The following is a 15,157-nucleotide window of genomic DNA, read 5'->3' on the forward strand; positions in this document are numbered from 1 at the left end:
ATATTATATACATTCCAAACTATAATAAGCCCTAACACACACAAACACAGAGGCTATGTGTCCAATGTATATCAAAGTTGTCCGACTCTTGGTTAACTGGTCACATTTTCTCATTTCAAACCACAGCTTTCTGGTAATAAGTTCCAGTGAAATATCTAAAAAATTCAAACTTTAAAGGAACCTGGACTAAACAGAGAGATTAAAAATACCTTTATTCCTGGAAACGGACTTTGGCCCAGTGGTTAGGGCGTCTGTCTACCGTATGGGAGGTCCGCGGTTCAAACCCCGGGCCTCCTTGACCCGTGTGGAGCTGGCCATGCGCAGTGCTGATGCGCGCAAGGAGTGCCGTGCCACGCAAGGGTGTCCCCCGCGTGGGGGAGCCCCACGCGCAAGGAGTGCGCCCGTGAGGAAAGCCGCCCAGCGTGAAAAGAAAGTGCAGCCTGCCCAGGAATGGCGCCGCCCACACTTCCGTGCCGCTGACGACAACAGAAGCGGACAAAGAAACAAGACGCAGCAAATAGACACCAAGAACAGACAACCATGGGAGGGGGGGGAATAAATAAATAAATAAATCTTAAAAAAAAAATACCTTTATTCCTTATTAACATCCTCTCAGAAAAAAATTTAAGGGGAAAAACTCCACAAGAATTAGATCACAGGGAAGTGGATTTGGCCCGACAGATAGGGCATCCACCTACCACATGGGAGGTCCAAGGTTCAAACCTAGGGCCTCCTGACCCGTGTGATGAGCTGGCCCACGCGCAGTGCTGATGCATGCAAGGAGTGCCGTGCCACGCAGGGGAGCCTCACGCGCAAGGAGTGTGCCCCGCACGAAAAAAGTGCAGCCTGCCCAGGAATGGCACTGCACACACGGAAAAACTGACGCAGCAAGATGACACAACAAAAAGAGATACAGATTCCCAATGCCGCTGGCAAGAATACAAGCGGACACAGAAGAACACACACTGCGAGTGGACACAGAAAGCAGACAACTGGGGGGGGTGGGCGGGGAAGGGGGGAGAAACAAATAAAAAATAAATCTTAAAAAAAAAATTAGATCACATGAAATAAGGTATATTACCCTACATCTTTATTTAATACAGATCAATAGGGAAAAACATTTTACCTCACAAGGCAGAAATGATGTCTGTTCAATAATAAACTTATCTCATTCCTTTTTTATATGAGTAGTAACTCACACTGTGAGAGGCATGTAGTATGTGCTGAATAAAAACAATGAAGAAGAGTCAACCCAAACTGACCTTCTGCACACAGACTCAGGCCAAACCTGCTTGGCTCCACCTACTCTCAGGATAACCAACCTGCAGGCTGTGGAGGGGCAGCAGTGACTTTTCACCACCTTTATACTTCTGCAAGTATCCCTTACCATGAGACCACCCCACCAGATGCTCTTTTCTCAGGCTTTATATCCATTTATGTCACAGGTTTCTAGTCCCTGGGAATAGAGAGGACCTCACACCACGACCTTGAGGACTGGATCCCAGGATGGTCAGTGAAGCCCCAGACACAGAACAGAGTAACAACAGGTAAAACCGTTTGACAGAAAAATAAGCTGCCTCAGGAGAGTGAGTTCAAACTGCTAAAGCTGCATACTGTGGATGCAACATCTGTTTTGGGAAAGGCATGGGACTTCTGGTTCTTTACAGAGTCCCTTCAATTCCAAGATCCATTTTACAATGACAACGTATATAGATTCATTTTATTGAGCAAAAACGGAGTATAAAACTATGAAACCACATCAATTTTAAAATGGCAGCTTTAGGCAATTATAACTTCCAAATACAATTAAAAATGTAATCATGATTTATACTGATAATCAATTAAATTTAATTTAGTTGCCCAGAAGTCCACTGATCCAGTGGCATACTGAATGACAGAAGGAAAGAAAAAATAAAGTCCAAAATGTTCCTTAAAGAGTCAGATAAAAGATACTGCCAGATGGGCCAAGCACTAACCCATAGGGAAATGATGAAAGTGAAAGTATAAATATTTGAGAGTTGAAGCCAAGACTGACATTATGGTTCGTTTCATCAGTGAACTGTGGTAAGTCTTCACTGGAAAAACAAGATGGCCAATGGCCCCAGTAAAATTCAACTCTCCAAGTGCCAAAGGTTGGTCAGGCTGAACCAAGGAGATAGTGCCTTACAAGCAGGGCAGAGGGGCAGCAGCTGAATCGAGAGCCAGAAAACCAATTTTGTAAATATGAAAGCCAGGACCATAAAACTACTAAAAGAAAACATGGGAAAACATTTTCAAGATCTTAGGGTAAGTGGTGCTTTCTTGGACCTTACACCCAAAGCACGAGCAACTGATAAATGGGACCTCCTCCAAAGTAGACACTTTTGCACCTCAACCGACTACGTCAAAAGGGTGAAAAGGCAGCCAACTCAATGGGAGAAAATATTTGGAAATCACATAGCCAATAAGAGTTTAATATCCATGAAACATAAAGAGATACTACAACTCAACAATAAAAAGACAAATAACCTAATTAAAAAATGGGCAAGACCTAAAAAGACATTTGTCCAAAGAAGAAATACAAACTGCAAAAAAAAAACATGAAAAAAATGTTCAACATCACTAGCAATTAGGGAAATGCAAATCAAAGCTACAATGAGAAATCATTTCACACCTATTAGAATGGCCACTATTAAAAAGTTGGACAACTACAAGTGTTGGAAAGGATGTGGAGAGATAGGAACGCTTATTCGCTGTAGGTAGGAACATAAAATGGTACAGCCACTGTAGGGGACTGTTTGGCAGTTCCTAAAGAAGTTGAATATAGACTTGCCACATGACCTGACAAAACCATTACTAGGTATATACCTAGAAGAACTGACAGCAGTGACACAAACAGGTATCTGCACACCAATGTTCACAGCGTGTTATTCATAACTGCCAAAAAATGGAAAGAACCCAGATGTGTCCATCAACCGATGAAAGGGTAATCAAGCTGTGATGTATTTACACGATGGAATATTATGCAGCAGTAAGAAGAAATGAAGTTGTGAAGCATATGACAACATGGATGAAACTGGAGGATATTATGTTGAGAGAAGCAAGTCAGGCACAAAAGGACAAACACTGTACGATTGCACTATTATAAACTAAATACACTGTGTAAACTCATGGAGTTAATAACTAAAAAAGAGGTCACCAGAAAACAAAATGAGGTCAGAGAACAGAAAGCTGAGGGTTAATCTTTACAGAACTGGTAAATAAGTTGTTGTAAATCTTTGGAAATGAATAGTAATGGTGAAAGCACATCATAATGTCTCTAACTAGCAGTGATATGTGCTATGTGCCTGACAATGGTTGAAAGGGAAAATCTAAAGTCATGTATATTACTAGAAGGAAAGCTAAAAAAAATATTAACATGGGATTGTACAGCACAGCAAAACCACATGTGAAATATGAGTATGGGTAATACTGCGTACATATGATTGTTTTTCTTTGAAAATGAAAAAATGTTAATGTTACATGATGTTATTATCAGGCAACAATATAACCAAAGCACACTACGGACAGCAGTGTATTATAACATATTAATAATCGTACATAAGAGTAAAAAAGAAAGGAAATAAACTAAGTGAAAGAAACTAGACAAAACAGAAGGTGCTACATATTGTTTAAAGTTATCTATATAAAATATAAGTACAAATAAATTAGAGTATTAGAATAGCTGTTGTGTACATCAGGGGAGGGACAGAGAGATTGAGAGGTGGTTATTAAGGGGTAGAGTTCCTTTTGTTTGTCTCTTTTTCATTTATTATCATTATTTTTTGAATAATGAAAATGCTTTAATAATGACTGAAGTAATGCATGCCCAATCATGTGATTACGCCAACTGCCACTGCTTGTACACTTTGGATAGACTGTATGCTTTATTAATATATATCAATAAAACTGATTAAAAAATAGAAAGCAAATTATGAGGATAGGTAGAAGAAACCAGCTAAGTACATCAGCACACATATGGCAATTGCAAATAATGGGATGCAGAGAAACTATAGCCAGTAATCACAATTAGGGTGGCATCTTAAAAACAAACACTACAATACCCAAAAGAACAACAGGTACCTTAAAATCCAATTATTTTCCAACCCAATCCCTCAAACCCTATCTTCTTCATTTTTTCCCCTAGCAAATGACACCTTTATGAGTAATCATTCCGATTATGTTTTTACCAGATTTTTTCTTCACCCTCCTCATCATCTTTCTGCTGCATGTGCTCCCCCAGGCAGCCTTCAATCCTGGCATAATCAACTCCTCTATATCCCTGGTGAGGTACTAGAGAAAATTCTCACAGATGGCTCACTTAAAGTAAATGCTTTCTAACATGGGGGGGGGGGGAGGGGAAGGGGGAAAAGGAGATGTAGGGAGGAGGAAGGGAGAAGAGTTGAGAGGAAATTAGCTCCAAACATGAGGAAAGAGCTAGTAAGTAAATATGTTGAAGATAATGGGAACCAGATTTCTCACTCTTGGCAAAGGGAAGCAAAACTGGAAAGAGAGATGGCTAGAATAAATGGGTGGCATTGGACAGGAACTGGAGTTATCAGTGTGAACTCATGGTTCTGAATATATGTAAGCAGATCAAGGAATAGGGGGTGAGAGAGAGAAAGCAAGCATGCATATGTACATACATTTATTTACAAGTTAACTAGCTCTGTCTACTCAAAGTCACCCTAGCGTAGATTTGAGTACATACAAGAGGGTTAGTACAGACATACATGTATCCCCAGCTCTGTTTGCTGAAAGGGCTTAGAAGCAATGACCACACCTAGAGTTACCATATCTCTACTTCTAAATACGATTCTTCACTTAAAAAAACCAGCAGTGCTGGGAGAAATGGCTGACTTCAGGGCTGAGAAAGTCTATCAAGAGCCTTAGGCATGTCAGAAAGTACGGAAATGCTCAAATCATGGTTGGCATTCATCACCACAAAAAAATCACAACACTGTGATTATACTAAAAACCATTATATCATGCACTTTAGATAGATTAAAAAAACAACAACAACAATCATAGTGGGGACATGTCAAGAAGCAAGCTTGAAAGATTTAACCAAGGGGTGGATGATCCAAGTACCAAAATAAATGAGAGTAATATTTAAATAAATAATAAATGACCCCAAACACAGGAATATATTCATACTGATAGATACATACAAATATTCCTATTTACATGGGGAGGGGGAAAGTTCTACCTCACAGTAGAAGGCCAACGAATAACTGAAGAAATGATATAATCAGAAAATCATATTCAGCAACCATGACAATAAAAATTGGTTCAGGCAACAATCACCAATCACCAATGGATGAGGAAAATATATTCACATTGTTATAAATGATCTTCCTGAAATATTGTTTTTATGATTGAGGAACCTGGCAGACACCATCTTTTACCATCAGCAGTAACAGTGGCACAATAAATACTGAACACCACCTAATAAGATGTAATGAGGACACAGCATCACTTCTGTGTATTTTTACCAAAAATGCATAATCCAAATCTAATCATGAGGGAGCAGCATCAGAGAAGCACAAATGGAGGCAAGTTGTACAAAATAACTGGCCTGAATTTTTCAAAAATACCAAAGCCAAGAAAAAATCAGGAAAGAGAGGAATACTGTTCCAGACTGAAGAAGAATAGAGACTTGTGACAACTAAATGCAACAAATGATTCTCAACTGCATTACGGACTTTTTGTGTGTGAGAAATGGGAGAAGGGGAGTTGTTTACCTATAAAGGGCATTATTGGGACAACTACGAAATTTGAATGGGATCTGTGGATTAGACTATATTATTATATCAAGGTTAATCCCCTGACTGTGATGAGATTGTAGCTTCGCAGGAGAGTGCTTTCCTTTTTAGGAAATACAAATTTTAGGGATAACAAGAATCAAGTTTGCAACTTATTCTCAAGTGGGGTGTGTGTGTTCATGTATGTACACAAAAATACACATACACACATCAATGGAGGAACAATACTCCTCTCCCCAAGGGTCATCTGGCAATGTCTGGACACATGTTAGTTTTTGTGACTGAGGACAGAGGAGTGAGAGGGAAAGCGCTGTGCTACTAGCATGTAGTGGGTGGAGGTGAGGGTTCTGCTGAACATCCTGCAATGTACAAGACACACACACACAACAAAAAAGTATTTAGTCTAAACTGTCTACAGAGCTGAGGCTGAGAAACCCTCAAATGGAGGGAGGGATATGCTTCTGTCACAGTTAAGCCATGGACTACCAGAGCCCTCTATACCACTTAAAAACCAGGTCCTTAGTACCTTTACCTCATCAGATTAGAAAACTAATCCCAGAAAACCCAGATGCGTTTCAGAGAATCTATCCTTAAGATTCTGTTCCTCTGAAACCACTCTTGGTGCCAAACTGGAAAGACAGCATTCCTAAAATAAATCTAAGCATACCAAGAATAAAATAATAAAATCCCCAAACCAGCAGGACACTTCCAGACCTAGAACATTCCTGCACCCACCTACCTTCTCCCTCTCTTTTATTCTCTGGAGATTTGGGAGATAATCTCACTAAAAATTCCTTAGAGAATAAAGCTTTCCTTATTTTTTCACAGAAAGCATAAACCCTAACTTTTCATCATTCCCACTATATTAGTTTAAATATATATCATTCCCACTATATTAGTTTAAATATATGTTGATACCATTTGTTTCCTCTATTCTTTTATGCTCATCAAAACTCAACAGGCTAAGTTTCCCATATTTCTGTTTCCCAATAGTCTCCTTTCTATGACTGTGCCATCTATCAAACAACTCTTAGACTTTTAGTATCTTGAAGGCAAATGCAGGGCCTAGTTTCAGAGAATGGTAGGAATCTAAAGCAGTAAAGTTATATAACACTTAAGAACACTTTTTGGAAGCAGACTTGGCCCAATGGATTGGGCGTCCGTCTACCACATGGGAGGTCCACAGTTCAAACCCCGGGCCTCCTTGACCCGTGCGGAGCTGGCCCATGAACAGTGCTGATGCGTGCAAGGAGTGCCCTGCCACGCAGGGGTGTCCCCCGTGTAGGGGAGTCCCTCGCACAAGGAGCGCGCCCAGTAAGGAGAGCCGCCCAGTGCCAAAGAAAGTGCAGCCTGCCCAAGAATGGCGCTGCACACAAGGAGAGCTGACACAAGATGACACAATAAAAAAAAGAAACACAGGTTCCCGGTGCTGCTGAGGATAGAAGTGGTCACAGAAGAACACACAGAGCAGACAACGGGGGTGGGGGGGGGAGAGAAATAAATAAAAATCTTAAAAAAAAAAAAAAAACACTTTTTAAGTTTACCAATTCACCCAAAATAGCAACAGATTCCAAGTTAAGAATTTCTGACAGAACCCCACTTAAAATAGAGGGTTTTGTCAAAGTATTTGAAACAATATGAGGTTTAAAAGGAAATTAAGAGATTTACTGATTTATGATGTTCAAGTAGTAAAATGTTAGGACTGCTGTTTTAAGGCTAGGTTTTATAAACAGCCATCTGTAAACTGAGTTCAATCTCATGGCTCTTTTGGTTTTATAAATGAGCAATAATATTCTTAGTTTTCCTCTCATGCTAATGGCACTATCCTATTACATCCCCCAACAGTAAATAGGACTGCTGCCTACTAGTCTGCCATGACCCAATTCACTGCAGGCCAGATAGATTTCTTTATAACCAGGTCAAGTATAAGCGTTTTGCTGCCTTCTAAGCTATCTACGTTAATAGCTGCAAAACAACGGCTCCAATGTTAAATTTAAAACTGTGTTTTAAAAAACTGAACAAAATAAATACAAATGAACTCAAATGAGTACTGAATTGATAAGAAGCCAATTCTTTCAAGAAACTTTTGAACACAATTATTTGGATGGTTCATCCTTAGTGAATTATAATCTAAGGAGAAAAAGACCGGCAAAGAAATCTTAAACTTCAGTATGTTTATTGTTCATAGTAATGTTGGTATAATTTTAAAATTAATGTATACAGTAGGATATAGCAAATATACTATTAGGAACATCATGATTTTCAGTTGGAAAAAACAAAGAACAAAAGATAAACTCTCCACAGGTTTTATGGTCATGGCAGATGGAGTTCACTGCCATGTCAGTTGGCCCTTCTTTGGAGCTGGTGTTTCTGTGTGATGGAGCTGGACTCAGATGTGATCTCTTTTCACAAGCCTTTCCTGTTACTTTACCAGAACTGTAGTTGGTACTGGGGTTTAATATATACCCAGGGGATCTGAATCTCTGGACTGACCATATGATAGCCAGGCCCTGAGCCTCAACAGACTTCAGCTCCTACACTCTGGTTTACTGGACTTACCCCACTCAGCTAACATGGAGTTGAAGAAGGTCAACCACCACACCATGGAGCCTAGAGTGCCTACAACTGAAAGCAGGAGGATTGCATCCAGTATCCATGTGGAATCTAAACCCCCTCTTGACACAGATGTGGAATGGACACAACCAATCCAAGGTCCACAGGATGGAGGAATAGAATATGGATTACTGTGGACTTACTGATACTCTATTCATGAACTATTGTGATTAGTAATCGAAGAAAATGTAGCATTGGTGTGGAGAAAGTGGCCATGGTGGCTGCTGGGGGTAGGGAATGGGAGGAAGAGATGAGATGTGGAGGCGTTTTCGGGACTTGGAGTTGTCCTGGGTGGTGCTGCAGGGACAGTTACCGGACACTGTATGTCTTCCCATGGCCCACTGGATGGAACATGGGAGAGTGTGGGCTATGATGTGGACCATTGACCATGAGGTGCAGCGATGCTCAGAGACGTATTCACCAAATGCAATGAATGTGTCACTGATGATGGAGGAGAATGTTGCTATGGGGGGAGTTGTGGGGTAAGGGGGGTGGGGGGTATATGGGGACCGCATATTTTTTTAATGTAATAGTAAAAAAAATGAATTAAAAAATTAAAAGCATTAAAAAAAAAAAGATAAACTCTAAGTACAAAATTTCTAAGAATGGGTAAGGGGCTCTGAGTAGCCAAAATCATCTTGAAAATGAAAAACAAAGTTAGAGGACTCATACTTCCTGATTTTAAAACTACAGTAACAGCTGTAATAAAGCAGCAGGGTACTAGCACAAGGACAAATATACAGACCAATGGTAAAACAGAGTTCAGAAATAAACCCTTTTATCTATGGCCAAATGATCTGACAAAGGTGCCAAATCCACTCAAATGGGGAAGTATAGGCTCTTCCACAAATGGTTCTGGAAAACTGTATATCCATATGCAAAGAAAGAAGGTAGGCCCCAACCTCATATCATATATAAAAATTAACTGAAAATGAATTGAGAACGAAAACTATAAATCTCTTAAGAGGACATGGGGAAGCATCTTCAGGACCCTGTGTTAGGCAATGATTTCTTAGACTTTATACCAAAAGCACAAGCAACAAAAGAAAAATTAGATAAATCAAAATTAAAAACTTCCATGCATCAAAGGTCTTCATCATCAAAGTAAAAAGACAACCTACAGAATGAGAGAAAATATTGAAAAACCACATATCCAACAAGAGTTTAATATCCACAATACATAAAGAAATCTGACAACAACAAAAAAGACAATATAATTTAAAAATGGGCAAAAGACCCGAACAAACATTTCTCAAAGAGGTCAAGAAAAGATGCTCAACATCATTAGCCACTAGGGAAATGCAAATCCAAACCACAATGAGGTACCATTTCATACCCATTAGAATGGGTACTATTTTAAAAATGTAAAACAAGTGTTGGAGAGGATGCAGAGAAATACAAACACCAATTCACTCACTGCTAGGAATTTAAGATAGTCCAGCAACTGTGGAAAACAGTTTGGGAGATCCTAAGAAAGTACAGAATTACCATTATGACCCAGCAACCCACTTCTGCGTACATACTAAAAAAAACTGAAAGCAGGGACTCAAATAGGGATTTGTACACTGATGTTCATAATGACATTATTCACAAGTGCCAAAAAGTGGAAGTAATCCAAGTATCCATCAACAGTTGAATGGATAAACAAAATGTGGTATACACATACAATGGACTACTACTCAGCCTTTAAAAGGAATGAAGTTTTGATACATACAACATAGATGAACCTTGAAGACATCACGTTGAGTGAAATAAACCAGGCACAAACTGACAAATATTGCATGATCTCACTGTTATGAAAAAATTAGAGCAAGCAAATTCATAGTTAGAAACTATTAGATTGGTGCAAACCTAACTGCAGTTTTGCACTGCTGCAATTTGCCATTTGATATTGGCATATTCTTACATAAATGTGGTTATGTTATACATCCTTTTCATGTGCATTTCTCACATTTTTGCTAATGACTTAGCTATTTATTTTATATTTATTTTAGACTATGGAAATGATATTAGACAAAAGCAAATCTGAGCAATTTTCTTGAGTTCAAAATGGGTCGTAAAGAAGCAGAGACAACTTGGAACATCAACAATGTATTTTGCCCATGAACTGCTAACTAACATACAGTGCAGTGGTGGTTCAACAAGTTTTGCAAAGGAGACAAGAGACTTGAAGATGAGGAGCATAGTGGATGGCCATCGGAAGTTGACAACGACCAACTGAGAGCAGTCATCGAAGCTGATCCTCTTCAACTATACAAGAAGTTGCCGAAGAACTCAACATCAACCATTGTATGGTTTGGCATTTGAAGCAAATTGGAAAGGTGAATAAGTTCAATAAGTGGATCCCTTATGAGCTGACCAAAAATAAAAAAAATTGTCCCTTTGAAGTGTCATCTTCTCTTATTCTACACAACAGACCATTTCTCGATCGGACTGTGGCATGTGACAAAAAGTGGATTTTATACAATAATTGGCCTCTCAGTGGCTTGACCCAGAAGAAGCTCCAAAGCACTTCCCAAAGCCAAACTTGCACCAAAAAAAGGTCATTGTTTGGTGGTCTGCTGCTGGTCTGATCCACTACAGTTTTCTGAATCCCAGCGAAACCATTACATCTGAGAAGTACAATCAGCAAATCGATAAGATGCACTGAACACTGCAATGCCCACAGCCAGCACTGGTCAACAGAAAAGGCCCAATTCTCCACGACAAAGCCTGACCGCACGTTACACAACCAACACTTCAAAAGTTGAATGAATTGGGCGACGAAGTTTGCCTCATCCGTCACATTCACATGACCTCTCACCAACGAACTACCACTTCTTCAAACATCTCAACAACTTTTTTCAGGGAAAACACTTCCACTTTCAGCAGGATGCAGAAAATGCTTTCCAAAACTTCGTTGAATCCTGAAGAATGGATTTTTTATGCTACAGGAATAAGCAAACCTATTTCTCATTGGCAAAAATGTATTGATTGTAATGGTTCCTATTCGGATTAATAAAGATGTATCTGAGCCTAGTTATAAAGATTTAACATTCACAGTCCGAAACCACAATTTCTTTTGCACCAATCTAATAAAATATAGGTTACCAGGGCTGGGGTGGGACGAGGGAATGGGGAGTTAATAATGCTTTCTGTTGGGGAGATGGAAAAGCTTTGGTAATGGATGGTGGTGATAGTAGCACAGGATTCTGAATGTAATTACCACCACGGGATTATATATTTGTATGTGGTTAAAAGGGAAAACTTTAGTTTGTATACATTAGTAAAATAATAAAAAATAAAAAAATTTTAAAAAACCCATAGACATGAACCCTAAATGAACCCTAAGTTAAACCATGGACTAGTTAGAAGTACCATTATAAAAATGTTTTCATCGATAACAAATATACCACACCAATACATGGTGTTAATAATAGAGTGGTATATTTTATGTACAATAGGTCCATAAACCCACAACTTTTCTAATTAAAAAAAAAAAAAAAACTATGCCAAGCGAAAGAAGCCTCACTAAAAGCAAAAAGCAAAAAAAAAAAGTGAACCCTAATGTAAATTAGACTAAATAAAATCATAATCATCAATTATAACAAAGGTACCAAAGTAATGCAAATTGTTAGTAAGAGTGGAGTATATGGGAACTCTGTGTAAATCTACACTTTATCTAAAAAATACATATTAAAAAACTTCTATAGGAAAACGGACTTGGCCCAGTGGTTGGGGCATCCGTCTACCACATGGGAGATCCCTGGTTCAAACCCCAGGCCTCCTTGACCCGTGTGCAGCTGGCCCACACGCAGTGCTGATGCGCGCAAGGAGTGCCCTGCCACACAGGGGAGCCCTACGCGCAAGGAGTGCGCCCGTAAGGAGAGCCGCCCAGCGCGAAAGAAAGTGCAACCTGCCCGGGAATGGCGCCGCCCACACTTCCTGTGCGGCTGATGACAACAGAAGCGGACAAAGAAAAAAGACGCAGCAAATAGACATGGAGAACAGACAACCGGGGGAGGTGGGGAATTAAATAAATAAATAAATCTTAAAAAAAAAAAAAACTTCTGTAATGATAACTTTGAAATGAAACTCTTTAACATATTTCCTAGCTTTGTCCAATAAGAGCCTAGAAGTAGTGATGCCCTAGAGTAGCTATGAACAGATCCAGCACTCAGATCTTGGTTTCTAAATATTAATCTGCACAAAAAGAAATAAGGGTCCTTGGAGAAATGGATGATTACACCCCAAAACAGGGAAAATGTAAGATGAGCCCTGGTAAATCACATGCACAAAAAGCAAAAGGAAGTGCTCAAAGATGGTGGGATTATATCAAAAGAGCATAAGAAACAGCCTGAAAAGGTTCATGCTGGCCATATCTAAGAGAATTTAAACATTAAAAAAAAAAAAATTAGGGAAGCAGATTTGGCCCAATGGATAGGGCGTTCGCCTACCACATGAAAGGTCCAAGGTTCAAATCCAGGGCCTCCAGATCCGAGTGATGAGCTGGCCCACACCCAGTGCTGATGTGCGAAAGGAGTGTCGTGCCACGCAGGGGTGTCCCTACGCCCCATGTGCAAGGAGCGTGCCCTGCAAGGAGCGTGCCCCGTAAGGAGAGCCGCCCCACGCGAAAAAAGTGCAGCCTGCCAAGGAATGGCACCACACACACAGAGAGCTGACGCAGCAAGATGACGCAACAAAAAGACACATGGATTCTGGCTGCAGCTGACAAGAATACAGGCAGACACAGAAGAACGTGCAGCAAATGGACATAGAGAGCAGACAACTTTGGTGGGGGGATAAATAAAAAATAAATCTTAAAAAAAAAAAATTTAAGATGACCAAAATATTTTAATACCTTTAATAAGAAATTTTTGCACCTATAGTGTGGAACTCCTCTTTAACAAAATTCCATCTACTAAATGTGGAAAAAACAATACAATTAGAAAACTCACCATTCTGCAGCTCTCAGTTTAATAATAACTTACACATTAAATTATAAAGAGAAAAATCTATCTTTATTTTGAAGAGAGCTGATGATCACAACCGTAACTGGGTGGTCAAACAATATTAACAGTGGAACAACTAGATGTTATGTAGTTCCTGATTTGAAGCAATAAAGAGTATGAATATCACCATTCAAGGATTCTTGTCCTCTCCACACACAAAAAAACACACTTAACCTGAACCTAATCAAGCTTTGAGACAACTTCCAGTGTTCTATGACACTATATACTACTTTAATATAGTGAAGTAAAGTTCAATGACACCATGAGGAAATAACCAGACAAATTCTAAATATGGAACATTCTACAATACAATATCATGGACTCCTTGAAAAGTGGGGGAGGGAAGAGAATAAAGGAAAGCAGTTAAATCAGTAGTTCTCAAAGAATGGTCAAAGGACTCCTCAGGGTCTACAAGATCGTATCGGGGGTCCACAAAGTCAAACCATTTTCATAATAATTAAAAGAGTTATTGCCTTTGTCACTGTGTTGACATTTATAGAGATGGTGCAAAAGCAGTGGTGGATGAAATTTATGATATCTTAGTACAGATCAAGGTAGGTGGCTCCAAACTGTACTAGTATAAGTATTATTCACTGCAACACCACTTGCAGTTGAAAACTTGTATTCTACCATCCTGAACCTAACAGCTTCCCAATACCTAAGACTTCTCTGATGAGTTTGGTAGTGACATTAATGTGATTTTTTTGATACTGTAAAATGAACTACATCACTGTTTGAAAGATTTTCATAAATCAATGAGCCAATATTTTCAAAACCACCAGATGTATGATGTTAAAAAAAAAAATTCATGGGTAAAAGATCCATTCAAACTATAAGACAGACCAATAGATTTTAACATAACGGTATGAAAGTTTCATTGATATGGTTTTAAAATTTCAAGCTGCAACAAATCTTTAAGAAACTATCACTTGTTAAGTTTTGGTATAGTATCAGAGAAGAATATCCACAATTACCTGAAAAGTATAATTAAAATATAATTACATATCTGTGTAAAGCTGGATTTTCTTTATATATTTCAAACAAAATATCGTAACAAAGCATATTTAATGCAGCAGCAGATTTCAGCTGTTTTATTAAGCCAGACATTGGAGAGTTACAAAAGATGTAAAGCAATGCTACTCTTCTCAATTTAAGAAAAAAACTTTTCGTAAAAATGTTAACATGCAATGAGGTTTTTTTTACATGAATTAATATCTTTTAAGTATGTTTTAATTTCTAATCTGATAAATATTGATAGCTATAACCACATAAACAAAAGCTATATGGGATCTTCAATAAAATGTTAAAAGAGTGTAAAGCAATCATGAGATGGAACACTTTAAGAACTGCTGCTCTGGAAATCAGCATATGATATACACACTCTTACATTAACCAGAAGCCTACACCACATTATTCCACCCCAGAGCAGATTAGCTGTGCCACTCTGTCAATTGTCAAGCAAGTTTTCTCTTGGGGGTGGGGTGGGGTTGGGGGGCATTGTACCTCAGAGTGCAAAAGCAAAATTAAGGCCATAAAAAAAATGGGTGCACTCATTCTTTAGTTGAGTGAAAGTTCCTTTGTTCTACAAGAAAATGTTGCCTACTTCTAATTGCAATTTTCAAAAAGCAAATCTAACATGCAACAAGCTATTTGAGGAAAGGAATTAATTTTTTACAAAAAGGTAAACTCAAACAAATTAGTCCAAATATAAGGCTGGACCACATTGAAATGACTTACACACATCCTTTCAAAGACCTTAATGATTGCCAT

At 38.8% G+C, this 15,157-nt stretch overlaps 1 protein-coding gene across 5 annotated transcripts in view; it reads right to left on the reverse strand.

Annotated features, from left to right (window-relative positions):
• The window catches only part of WAPL (WAPL cohesin release factor), an 82,523-nt gene that overhangs the window by 44,287 nt on the left and 23,079 nt on the right, over nucleotides 1-15,157 (reverse strand). The gene's annotated exons all lie outside the window — the stretch shown is intronic.

This window comes from Dasypus novemcinctus, chromosome 6 (assembly GCF_030445035.2).
Source record: "Dasypus novemcinctus isolate mDasNov1 chromosome 6, mDasNov1.1.hap2, whole genome shotgun sequence".
NCBI classification, from domain to species: domain Eukaryota; kingdom Metazoa; phylum Chordata; class Mammalia; order Cingulata; family Dasypodidae; genus Dasypus; species Dasypus novemcinctus.